Here is a 14,306-nt window from a genome sequence, read left to right as displayed (position 1 = left end):
AAAGAGGGAACTTGGATTTCTGCCAAATAAATGGACTTTTTTTGAGTTGTTAGGAGCAAAGCTATATTAAGATAATTCCTCTTTACTTGTTTTCTAATTAAACTAATTGAATTCAGAGTGTCTAGGGGGAAGCACTAAAGACATTTATCTTGAGGGGATGATGGTCTTGAAGCCTATCAATCCTCTTAGAGTGTTAAGAAGGCAAATCCAAGGATGCCCATTTTGCAGCAGGCTTGACCCAACCCCCACCTGGGGTTTGACCAGCTCTAGTCTTCTTCACAGCAAGGCAGTGTTCTACTGAATATCATTTGGCTTCCAGTTCTCTTCAACCTCCGGTTTTCTTTCTAGCTCACTGGCTGCTCCTCAACAGTATCCTTCCTGGATTCCTCCTCTTGTCCTTGACCTCTCAAAGCCGGAATGCCCGGCCCAGCCCTGGGTCCTGCTCCCTATCTAGACTCACTTCCTTGATGCTCTCCTTGACTCTACTCCAGAACTCTTTTGTGACTCCTGTGGTTGATCGACTGCCTATTAGGCATCTCCATTTACATGTTATTGAGTACATGTTCAAAACAGAGTTTCTGAATAGGATTTCCCTCCTGCACCTGTTCTACCACCGTCTTCCTCATATCTATAAATGGCTGTTTCACTCATGTGTCTCAGGCCCTAAGCCATACATTTCTCTTTCTATCACCCACTTTGTCAGGCAATCCTGTTGGCTGTAGCTTCAACATATAAACAGATTATGATGACTTTTCTCCATCTCCAATCTGATGCAAACCACCATTCATCTCCATAGGGCTCAAGTGATCCTCCTGCCTCAGTCTTCCGAGTAGCTGGGACTAGAGACATGTGCCACCACGTCTGGCTAATTTTTTTGTATTTTTAGTAGAGACAGTGTTTCACGTTTTTGGCCAGGCTGGTTTCCAACTCCTGACCTCAGGTGATCCGCCTGTCTTGGCCCTCCCAAAGTGCTGGGATTACAGGTGTGAGCCACCACACCCAGCCTCCTTTCTATTCAGATAAATAATTATAGCACATCTCTGGTTCAGATCCACAAATATGTGTTGGGTTACTCTCCTTCTCTTCTAATTCAAAGTCAACATACACATTCTTTATTCCCCCAAATGGAAGCTGCCTGCTTCTTAAAACAGGATTTTAACATATTCCATTTTATGTTTTAATTTGGAGAGTAAAAAAAACCCAGAATGCACCTAATTCCTGACAAAGCATAAGCTACTCACAAGCAGGAACAATTCAAAGGCCAGGACTGTGTCTCCTACTTCATTTTTAAAAAATATGTGGTTAAATACACATAACTAAAAATGTGCCATTTCAATCATTTTTGAGTATATGGTTCTGTGGCATTAAATACCTTCCTATTGTTGTGCAGTCGTCACCTCCATCCATCTCCAGAACGTTTTAACCTTCCTGAACTACAATTTTGTATCCATTAATCAAAACTCCTCACCACTCCCAGTCCCCAGCCCCCAGCAACCATCTTTCTACTTTCCGTGTCTAGGAATTTGATTACTCTAAGTATCTCATGTGAGTGGAATCATAGAGTATTTGCTTTTTTGTGGCTGGTTTCTTTCATTTAGCATAATGCCTTCAGGTTTATCCATATTGTAGCATGTGCCAGAATTTTCTTTCTTTTTAAGGCCGAATAATATGCCCGTGTATGTATATACTACCTTTTTCTTATCCATTAAGTCTGTTGATAGACACTTGGGTTGCTTTCACCTCTTAGCTGTTGTGAATAATGCTGCTATGAACATTAGTGTGCAAATAATTGTTTGAGTGCCTGCTTTCAATTTTTTTTTGGGGGGGACGGAGTCTCTGTTGCCCAGGCTGGAGTATAGTGGTGTGATCTTGGCTCACTGCAACCTCTGCCTGCCAGGTTCAAACGATTATCTTGCCTCAGCCTCCAGAGTAGCTGGGATTACAGGCGTGCGCCACCATGCCCAGCTAATTTTTGTATGTTTAGTAGAGACAGGGTTTCACACTGTCGCCCGGCTGGGCTCAAGTGATCCGCCTGCCTTGGCCTCCCAAAGTGCTGGGATTACAGGCGTGAACCACCACAACTGACCTGCTTTTAATTCTTTTGGGTAAATACCCAGCAGTGGAATTGCTGGATCATATGGTAATCCTATGTTTCAATGCGCAGAACTGCCACACCGTTTTCCACAGCTGCTGCACCGTTTTACATTTCCACCAGCCACACACACAGTAGATTGTGAATCCTTGCCAATTCTTGTCATTGCTTGTTATTTTCTGCTATTTTAAAAATAATAATAACCATCCTAATAGGTGTAAACTGGTATCTCATTGGTTTTGGTTTGCATTTCCCTAATGATTAGTTATATTGTGCCTTTTTGCATTTGCTTATTGTCCATTTGCACATCTTCTTAAGAGAAATATGTTAATAATATTAATTCTTCCAATTCATGAACACAGGATACCTATGTATTTGTGTTTTGTTTATTTTTTTTTTTCATTAATGGCTTATAGTTTTCAGCATACAGATCTTTCACCTCCTTGGTTAAATTTATTCCTGAGTATTTTATTCTTTTTGATGCCATTGTAAATGAGATTTTTTCTTAATTCCTTTTTTGATTAGTTTTTTTGTTACAGTATAGAAATACAACTGCTTTTTGTATGTTATTTTGTATCTTGAAACCTTACTGAATTTGTTTATTAGTTTTGACCATTTTTTGGTAGTCTTTAGGGTTTTCTACTCATAAGATTATGTTATCTGCAAACAGAGACAATTTAACTTCTTCCTGCCCAATTTAGATGTCATTATTCAGTTGTTTTTTGTTTGTTTTTTGTTTTTGTTTTGAGACAGAGTTTTGCTCTTGTTGCCCAGGCTGGAGTGCAATGGTGCGATCTCGGCTCACCACAACCTCCACCTTCCGGATTCAAGCGGTTCTCCTGCCTCAGTCTCCTGAGTAGCTGAGATTACAGGCGCCTGCCACCATGCCTGGCTAATTTTTGGTGTCTTTAGTAGAGATGTGTTTTTCCATGTTAGTCAGGCTGGTCTCCAACTCCCGACCTCAGGGTGATCTGCCTGCCTCGGCCTCCCAAAGGGCTGGGATTACAGCCGTGAGCCACCATGCCCGGCTCATTTCTTCGTTTTTTGCCTAATTGCTCTGGCAAGGACTTCCAATACTACACTGAATAGACGTGGTGGACGTGTGCACCCTTGTCTTGCTCTGGATCATAGGGGAACACTGTTGAGAATTATATTACCTGTGGGCTTGTCATATGTGACCTTTATTATGTTGAGGTACATTCTTTCTATGTCTAATTTGCTTAGAGTTTTCATAATAAAGATTAGAGCAGAAATAAATGAAATAGACACTAGAAATAAAATAGAAAAGATTAACAAAACTAAAGGTTGTTTTTTAAAAACAAAATTGACAAATTTTTAACTAGACTAACCAAGGAAAAAGAAGAAAGAAGATCCAATTATAAATAAAAGGGGAGACATTACAACTGATACCAAGGAAATAAAAAGATCATCAGAGACTGCCATGAATTTTTATTATTCTAAGATAACCTAGAAGAAACAAACTCCTAGAAACACACAATTTACCCAGACTGAATCATGAAGTAATAAAAAATCTGGATAGATCAACAAGGAGATGAAATCAGTAACTTAAAACCTCCCAGCAACAACATCATCAACAAAGTCCAGAACCAGATAGCATCATGGGAGCTTTAATGCCACCCTTCTGAAATTCTTCAAAAAAAAAAAAATGAAGATAAACTCTTCCAAATTCATTTTAAAAGGCTAGCATTACTCTCATACCAAAGCCAAATAAGGACAGTATAAAAAAAGATAATGACAGGTCAATATCCCCGATGAACATAGATGAAAATCAAGTAAATCAAGTTTAACAGCACATTAAAAAGATCATTCACCATGATCAAGTGGGGTTTACCCTGGGATGCAAGGTTGGTTCAACAATAAATCAAATCCCTAATATGATATGCCACATTGAGAGAATGAAGGACAAAAATCACATCATCATCTCAACAGGTACAGAAAAATCATAAGGCAAAAGAACATTCCAATATTCTACATTCTGAAATTTAGTATAAAGCTTGCCTATTTTGTAGACTTTGTCAAGCTTTTGCTACCCTAAAGGTAAGTCAGATAGTTCATGGTCCTACAGGAAAGGGCAAGCCACAATCTCCTCTTCCTTCTCTCCCTTTCTCCTGTTCCTGGCCTTAGTCATTGTCAATGCCATGTTCATCTCAGTAACATTACTGAGCTGGAGACCATGTGTTAACTTGACGTGTGCCATCTCATTTCATTTCAGAGGTCAATATTATTATAATCCTTCTTCCCCGAAGTCTCCATATTCAATGTATGCATGAGTTCCTTTGGCTTTGCTTCTGCACCACCGTGCAGACCACCGTCTTACCTTGCTTGGACAGAGGATTGAATTAGCCTTTTAACTGGTCTCCTTTCTGCTACTCTTAGCTCCCTTCTCTCCACTTGCCACGCAGCAGCCAGATAACTGTTGAAAAACATAAATCAGATCATGCCACTCCCTGCATAAAATTTATCCAAAGGCTTACTGTAACAGGATAAAATCCAAACTCCTTGCACTGCTCTAGAAGACTTACTATTTTTCCACTTCTCACAGCTCCTCATTTAACACTTCCAACCCCTTTCCTATCCTTACCAACTTGCTCACTGAGCTGCACCCCCTCTTGACCTCTTTCCTCTTCTTGAAATCCTCCAAGCTCCTTTCTGCCTCAAGACCTTTGCCCTTACTATTCTCTCTGCCTGAAATGCCCCCCATCAGATATTCACATGATCTTCTTATAATTCCATTTTTTTATAGCACCTACCACTCTCCAAACCTATCTTCTTTATTTTACTATCCGTCTCCCCTCATTAGAATCTTAGCCACGTGAGAATAGGGACCTTACCTGTTCAGTCTCCAGCACCCATAACATATGTTGCACATAGTCGTGGTTGAGTCAATGAATAACTACAAGGAACTCTATTTTTCACATAAGGAAGCAGTTAAGCAACTTGTCTGATTTCACACAGCTATTAATTGGCACAAGCATACATTTTTTCACATTCTTATACTCAGTCATCTGGAGTTTTTCTAAAATATTAATTATTTCCCATGTGTTTGGAAAATGTCAAACTGCTTAGCTTTCCTTCCCAAATAGTCCACAGAAATCATTTGATCACTTTCAAAAGGCATTTCAGTCCACTCCAGTCTTGTTAGCATCAGCGCTGGCTAGGGTTTCCTCCACCGCCTTTGATGTGAGCGTTCATTAAATGAGGAGACAGGGGTTCCCATGCAACGCCATAGCCATCTTGCTCAGAGCCCACACCACTCTAGGGAATGTCATTTTTTCCCGCAAGGCAGCTCCAGCAACTCTGCTGTTTACTTCAGTTTACTTTTACAGTTCACTGTGATTTTATGAACATTTGTTTGTTGATTTTTATTGTGCTTTCTCCTTTGACCCCTTAAGCCCTAAAAATGCTGATCCGGTATGTTCTGATGAATTGAATTAGCCCCTTTTAGCCACCAGATGCTTTCAGTAGGATTTACAAGATGCTCCCCAGAAGTGTCTTCATTCAAGTGTTGGGAGTTTGCCGTGCTTACTGCAGGGCGTGTGCATTGTTAGTTAAATGAATGATCTTTAAAAAAACACAACTTGGAAATCTTTAAGGGTTTCTGAAATGAGTTAAGAAAATAAGTAAACATCATTTTGTACATTTATACTATCTTTCTTTAACTCCAGAAATTTGATGCCATCTAAGAATGATGTTTTTAGCATATAAACAGAGTTGTAAAAATATATTGTTTTCAAGGGCTAGCCACATTTTGGAGTTGGGTAAAGCAGATAAACTTCAGCACAAGTAAATTTTTTATACTAATATTTCTACTTTTGGTTAGGTTTGAAATTTTTCCATAACAAAAAAATATATTTTAAAAGGCAAAAAAGCCACAAGGTTTCTTAATCTGAATTTAATTTGTATGATTTCAAAACTTATTACATTCTCCAAGCATAATTTTTGCAGCTCTCAAAACTGCTCTTTCTAATGTAGACAAGCAAAGGATATTATGGTCCGGGAATTTCACTTCTGAGTGTGTACCCAGAATAATTGAAAGCAGGGACTTGGACAGATATTTGTATACCGATGTTCACAACAGCTTTACTCTTCGTAGGCAAAAGCAACCCAACAGTCCATCAGTGGATACATGGATAAGCAAACCATACAGTCTTGTAAGCGCCTATAAGGATAACAAGACATAAGTTTTCCCTCCAGAAATCTTTTGGTTAGACTGTCACTTTTATTTTATTTTATTTTATTTTATTTTATTTTATTTTATTTTATGACAGTGCCTTGCTCTGTCACCCAAGCTACAATGCAGTGGCACGATCTTGGCTTCTTCGCCTCACAGGTTCAAGCGATTCTCATGCTTCAGCCTCACAAGTATCTAGGATTTCAGGCTTAAAGAGGAAGGAAATTCCAACACACGCTACAACAGGGATAAATCCTGAAGCCATTGTGGTAAGTGAAATAAGTCAGTTACAAAAAAACAAATACTATATGATTCCACTCATGTGAGGTACCTAGAGTAATCAAATTCATAGAGACAGAAAGTAGAAAGATGGTTGCCAGGGTCCAGGTTGAGAGGGTAGTGGGGAGTTATTGTTTAATGGGTATGGAGTTTCAGTTTGTGAAGGTAAAGTTCTGGAAATGGATGATGGTGATGGCTGCACAGCAATGTGAATACTTAATGCCAATGAAATGTACACTTAAACATTTTTAAGATGGTACATTTTATGTTGTGTATATTTTGCTACAATTAAAAAAATTAATAAAATGGTATCTTTTTCTTCTTTCTTTCTCTTTCTCTTTCTTTCTTTTTCTTTCTTTACTTTTCTTTCTTTCTTTTTTTTTTTGAGACAGGATCTATTTTGTCACCCAGGCTAGAGTGCCATGGTGCAATCATAGTTTATAGCTCACTGCAGCTTCTCTTTTGGGATCAAGCAATCCTCCCATCTTAGCTTCCTGAGTAGCTGAGATTACAGCACGCACCATCACGCCCAACTAACTTTTTTCATTTTCAAGTAGAAACAAAGTCTTGCTATATTGACTAGGCTGGACTCAAACTCCTGAGCTCAAGGGATCCCCCTGCCCCAGCCTCCCAAAGTTCTGGGATTGCAGACCTGAGCCACTATGTCCTGACTAGAATTTCTTAAAAGGGAAAAATTAAAACAAAAACAAAAACAGGGAGACTCTGAATTCCACTGCAGCGAACACTCAAAGTCTGTTTACGTTCTTCTTTCTTTTAAACTTGTTATTTCTTCAAAGAGCCACATTATAGTTTTGGGGTAGAAATTTCTTGTTGAGGTTTTCTAGTGATTTACATGGTATTTTTTAGGGAATACATTTTATTTCTCCAACATCTTCAGGGCACACATGTGGATATAACACCTGCTGATAGTGATTCAAATAAAAACATGGACTGGCCACAGACATGAACAAGAGGAGGGGGAAGAGAAACACAGAAGCCTACAGGACCCCACATCCATGACCAGTGGAACATTCTGGATTTAGCACGGTGCTGGATCTGAAAGTCCACACAAAACATGCTACTTGACGCTTGAATGCTTGGGAGCACTAGTCTTGTAAGTGCCTATAAGGATAACAAGACATAAGTTTTCCCTCCAGAAATCTTTTGGTTAGACTGTCACTTTTATTTTATTTTATTTTATTTTATTTTATTTTATTTTATTTTATTTTATTTTGTTTTATTTTATTTTATGACAGTGCCTTGCTCTGTCACCCAAGCTACAATGCAGTGGCGTGATCTTGGCTCCTTCGCCTCACAGGTTCAAGCGATTCTCGTGCTTCAGCCTCACAAGTATCTGGGATTTCAGGTGTGCACCATTATGTCCTGGTAGGTTTTGTATTTTGAGTAGAGATGGGGTTTCGCCATGTTGGCCAGGCTGATCTCGAACTCCTGGTCTCAGGTGATCCACCCATCTTGGCCTCCCAAAGCATATATTTATTTCATTTTAAATATTATGTTTTTAATTGCATTAAGAAATATAAAATTTTTATAGAAATTGGAATTTTTTGGTGAGAGTGATATTTATATATTGTTTAATGCTTTGAATTTTTAAATGAATGTTCTACACATGAATATCAGAATTTGAGACAAATATCTATCTGAACTATTGGGCAGAGGAGAAAATGAGAGCTTAAAAATGCATAGAGCATCCCAAATGTAATTGTATCTTTTTGTTTCCATCTCTCTTCTGATTGTATCTTTTTCACTAGAGCTGTTAACAAGTGGAGAAATTTATTCATTTCAGCTTCATAATTTAATCATAAACTATAAAGCAATTATTAAGAAAAACTTAAAACATGTAGTAAAGTTGAAAGGATTATAAACACCTTGGACTCACCATCTAGATTCTAAAATTAATATTTTTTCTATATTTTTCTATGACACCTATTTATCTCTCTAACTACTCATCAATCTCTTATTTTTTGTGTGTACTTTTAAAAGTAAGTTGCAGACTTCAGTGCACCTCACTTCCAGATACTTCAGCATGCAATTAATTAGCTAGAGTTCAATTTTTTTTAAGGATACTAGCCTAGTGTGTTAGTTTTAGATGAAACTACTAGAACTTTCCCCAACAATATATAATATATAATATATACAAGAATCCTGATTGCTCCATATTCTTACCAAAACTTGTTGTTGTCAGTCTTCTAAATTTTAACCATTCTAGCAAGTCTGTGGTTAATTTTCATTTTCATTTCCCCAACAATTACTCTGAGCACTCTTTTATGTACTTGTTCATTTGCATACTTTAAGTGTTTGCTCACATTTTCTGCCCTTCAAAAATTTGTTTTAATTTTTTTATTATTGAGTTGTAAGGGTTTAATATATATATATATATTTTATATAAAAAATATATATAATAACAGATCTCAGTCCTTTGTCCGATACAAATTTTGCAAATATTTTCTCTCAGTCTGTAACTTGTATGTGGCTTGGCTATTTATTTTCTTAATGATATCCTCTGATGAGGAGGAGTTTTAAATTTTGATAAAGCCTAATTTATCAATTTTAAATTTTTTCTGTTTTCTAAAAAAGCTTTTCTTATTCCAAGATCACAAAAATTTTATTCTGTGTTTTGTTCTAGAAGCTTCACAGATTTAGTTTTATGCTTAGGTCTATGATCTACATTGAATTAAGTTTTTAGATATGGTATGAGATAAGGGTGTAGGTTTGATGGGTTTCAGCACATTAAAAAAATAAGACTCCATTCCTTCATAGGATTGCATTGGTATTTTTGTCAAAAATCAATTGGTCGAGATAGAGGTTAGTGGTTTCTAGGGCTTGGGAGTGGGAAGAGGGAGGATAGATGTGACTATAAAGGAGTTGAATCAGAGAGATCTTTGTGATGATGAAACAGATCTGTATCTTGATTGCAGTGGATGTATGAATCTACACATGTGATAAAATGCCACAGAACTATACACACCCATTATGCCACTGTCAATTTTCTGGTTTTGATATTGCACTGTAATTATATAAGATGCAACCATTGGGAGAAGCTGGGAGAAGTGTACGTGGGACCCTTTCTGTACTATCTTTGCAATTACCCATGAATCTATCATTATTTCCAAATAAAAATTTAGAAAAATCACTTGACATATAAGTGTGAGTCTATTTCTGTACCAGTATCGATTAGTACCAGTATCAGTTGGTACCAATATCACCCTGTCATGGTTACTGTAGCTTTATAGTACAGCCTTAAGCAAGTGGAGTAAATCCTCCAATCTTGTTTTTCTTTTTCAGGATGGCTCTGTATATCCTACTATACTTGCCTTTCCAGTTATATTTTTGAAACAGCTCATCTTTTTCTACATGATAAGATTATGATTGAGACTGCACTGACTCTATAGATCAATTTGGAGTTTGTTGACAGCATGACAATATTGAATCTTCTGATCCATAAACATTTATTTAAGTATTCTTGAATTCTTTCAGGAATGTGTTGCAATTTTCAGTGTACAGGCCGTCTACATCTTTTGCTACATTTATTACTAACAATTTTATGTTTTCAATGCTATTGGCAATAAAATTGTTTTAATTCCATTTTGAATTGTTTGCAGCTAGTATATAAAAATGCAATTGATCATTATATACTGACATTTTTTCTGCAACCCTACTAAATTAACTTATTAATTTAGTGGTGGTTGTTTTATAAATTCCTTATAATTTTCTGTGTTAGTAATCATGTCATCTGTGAATAGAGACAGTTTCACATCTTTCTTTCTCACCTTTTCTTTTCTTCCTTTTTTTCTCCCTTATTGCACTGGCTAGGGCCTTGGTACAACGTTGAAAAGAAATAACGAGAGTAAATATCTTTGCCTTGTTCCCATTTCTAGGGGAAAGTATTTAATGTTTTACCATCAAGGATGTTAGCTGTCGGTTTTTCAAAGATGCTCTTTATTGAGTTGATAAAGTTTTATTCTAATCTTAGTTTGCTGGGAGTTTTAAATCAACAATGGGTGTTGGATTTTGATAAATGCCTTCTCTGTTGACATAAATGATTATATGGGGTTTCTTTTTTTATTGTGTTAATATGGTGATTTACATTTATTGAGTTTTGAATGTTAAATCAACCTTGAATTTGTAAGATAAACCTTATTTATTCATGATATATTATCCTTTTTCTGTGTTGCTGAATTTTCTTTTTTTTCTTTTTTTTGAGACAGAGTCTCCCTCTGTTGCCCAGGACGGAGTGCAGTGGCACCATCTTGGCTCACTGCAACCTCCGCCTCCTGGGTTCAAGTGATTCTTATGCCTCAGCCTCCCAAGTAGCTGGGACCACAGGTGTACACCACTGTGCCCAGGTAAATTTTTTGTAATTTTAGTAGATATGGGGTTTCACCATGTTGTTCATACTAGTCTCAAACTCCTGATCTCAAATGATCTGCCCACCTCGGCCTCCCAAAGTGCTGGGATTACAGTCATGAGCCACCATGTCCGGCCTGGATTTTATTTTGTATTAGTTGTTAAGAATTTTAAAAATCTAAATTCAACAGAGATATTGGTCTGCAATTTTTTTTAAATAATGTTTTTTTCAGGTTTTGGCATCAGGGTTATATTAGCCTTATAAAATGAATTGAGAATAATTTCTTCCTCTTTCTGAAAGAGTTTGGGTAAGATTGTGCTATTTTCCCTTAAATATTTGATAAAAGACACTAGTGAGGCCACCTAAGCTTGGTGTATTCTTTGTTGGAAGAGTTTTAATCATTATTTCTATTTTTTTAAGACATAGGGTTATTCTATATATCTTGCATCAGTATTTGTGAAGTGCATTTTTTTTTCAAGGAATTTGTTAAGTTCACTTAAATACTTGTCACGTTTATTAGCATAAAGTTCTCCATAACATTCCCTTATCATCCTTGAATGTCTGTAGGATTTGTAGTGTATTCCCTCCTTCAATTTTGACATTGGTCATTTGTGTACTCTTATTTGTTTCTTAAGCAATTCAGCTAGGTGTCTGTCAAGTTAGTTGATCTTTTAACCAACCAACTTTTGGACTTCTTAATTTTTTCTATTGTTTGTCTGTTTTCTATTTCATTGATTTGTGCTCTGTAGTGTTTCCATCCTTCTACTTACTTTGCTGAGTTCTGTTATGTTTTTCTGAAGATTATTTTCATTTGTTTGTCTGTTTGTTTCATAGTCAGCAAACGTGGCTGGATTCAAACTCAAAACTCTGTTTCTCCTAAGTGGGCAGTAACAGAATTCTTAGTTCAGTTGGTTTAGCCCTCACTGGGCTGCTCAGAGTATGCCTAATCTATGCATAGTTCAGGGATTTGCCAGGATCTTGAACAGACTTCATACACAGAATTTAGAATCCCCCTCCTACGGCTCTCTCCTTTCTAGGATTCGCTCTTTCATTTTGCAGCTGCTGTGGGCATCCCAAACTCTGCTGGTTCTTCAGTACATTAAGGCTGCAGGTTTTCCATCTGAGTTTTAGTTGTCTTACTTGGCTTCAAGTGGGGTCTGCCCTCAGATGAAACTTCTAAGCAAAGGAAAACTCACCAGTGCTTTTTCCTTCTTCCCTGTTCAGGTTTCATTTCCCTCCAGTGTGGACCTACTTTTGGCTGCTTCTAGTGCTTTCAGGCAGTTGTTTCTTTGCATTTTGTTCATAGTTTATAGTTGTTATTTGCAGGAGGGTTGATCCAGTAGGAGCTTATTCTCCATTATCAGAAGCTGTAAGCTCTAGTTTTTTTCACTTTTAATTTCACTCCTCTCCCTGTGTCTGATGGTGCTGTTTTTAAGTAGGAATTTGGCTAAATTTCTAGTGCCAGGAGCAAAACCAAGGTACTTACATAACTCACAAACTAGATCAGTTGGTTTCTGGGTAACTGAGCTTACTATATCAACAGTCTTTCAAAAGTAGAACTCCTGCTTCATTGTACTGTAGGAGCCTATATCTAATTGGGAAAGACTAACTCTAAGCAAAATTGGGAAGTCCATTTAATTTGTCCTCTTGGAATTTATTCTTCAGCACCTCTCCCCAGAGTCATTATGGTTCCTTCTGCCTGGATAGAAATGCCCCCTGGATCTCTAGATTTTTCTCTCCATGGGCAACGCTCTATGTTCTTTATCCCCTCTCTTGCAGCATCTGACTCTCTCTTCCTTCCCGCCACTCCTGGAGCCTGGTGTCCCTTTGCTCAGTTGAAGCTAGTAAAGGGACTGAAACCTAGTTCTGTGGCAGTGACAATGGGCTAATGTGCTCTCTTTCACAAGATAAATATCCACAGTGACCACCCTGAAACCATAGAATGAATTACAGAAAGTAGAGTAATCCAGCCCCTTCATTTTCACTGTTGAGAAAGTGGATTTCCAGATAGAATAAATGACTTGTCTAAGGTCATGTCCTAGTGGAATTGGGTCTAAAATCCTCATTCCTGACTATGAGTTGGCTCAGGAATGGCTTCAAGCATCTAGTCCAGTAGCAGGGTGTGAAAGGTGACAGCACTGCTGCCTTCTGCATGGCTGGCTTCACTCCTAGACATCAGCAGTCAGCGCTCAATTACCCAGTCTGTTCACAGTGTTCCTACTGTATGATGAGAATTGACGAAAAGAAGTGAGGATGTTTTCCTGAAAAAGAGAAAACCGAGAGGGGAATATATCAAAGCCTGAGTGGGAATGTAGGCACAATCTGTGTAGTTCCATTCAACGGAACCATGACCGATGGATTAAAGATGCAACCATTTTCAGCTTAAGACAAAGAAGGATTTTCTAACAACTAAAGCTGTCTAAAAATGGAATGGTGGTTGTTAAATTTCCTTGGAGCAGCAGATAGTGAATTCTGTACCACTGGAAGCTTTCAAATAAGGCTCAACAGGGACAACTTGGAAAGGGTCCCTTTATTGTATGGGAGATTAGAATAGATTCCCTCCTAGTCCTTAATAATTGTTGGATTCTAGGTTTTGATGCTGAGAGACTTTTTTGTGCTCATTGACATCATACAGCACAGACACCAATCCACCCTCTAGAGAGAAAAAGGCCTTCTGGATGCCCTAATACATGTCCTCCCTCTCCCAACCCATACACATGTGATTTGGTATTGATTGGGGTGGTGTGGCCGTGTGGTGAGGGGTGGTTTAGTGTGGGGCGGTGTGTTGTGGTGTAATGTGGTATGATAGGTTGTGGTCTGTTGTAATGTGATGTGGGGTACCATTGTGTGGGGTGAGGTGATATACTGGGCTGTGTTGTGGGGTTGTGTGATATGATATGAGAGGAATCATGGTCACAGTCTTCTGGCAGTTGTGCGACTTCATTGAGACAATGACCAAATTGCATTGGAGTAATGTTGGCAGTCAAGAGGAAGTGCCAATTTAGTGATTTCCTTAGCAGAACTGGCTGCATCTTTTACAGAAAGCACGTCTTCTTTGTCATCCTGAGGCTAGTCTGTGGAACAATTTGGCAGTTGTAGTATTTTATGTCATACAAAGTGTACAGACATCAGGCCACATGCAGCACCTCTCACCCATCCATACTACCCACTCCGTCAACTACAGGGCAGAGTAAGGCATTAAACTGAAACTAAATCATATCTATTATATTGTAGTTTTTTAGAAAGTGAGTATTTTAAAGTTTCTGCTATAAAACAAATCACAACTCACATGCCATTTCTGATAAAAGACGAGCAGTTTTAAAATGTGCTCATGGCATCTGGGTTTGTGGACTAGAAGCTAATCAGCCCCAATCATT

The sequence above is a fragment of the Macaca mulatta genome, chromosome 18 (assembly GCF_049350105.2).
Source record: "Macaca mulatta isolate MMU2019108-1 chromosome 18, T2T-MMU8v2.0, whole genome shotgun sequence".
In the NCBI taxonomy this organism is placed as follows: Eukaryota; Metazoa; Chordata; class Mammalia; order Primates; family Cercopithecidae; genus Macaca; species Macaca mulatta.
This window is presented reverse-complemented; position numbering follows the sequence as displayed.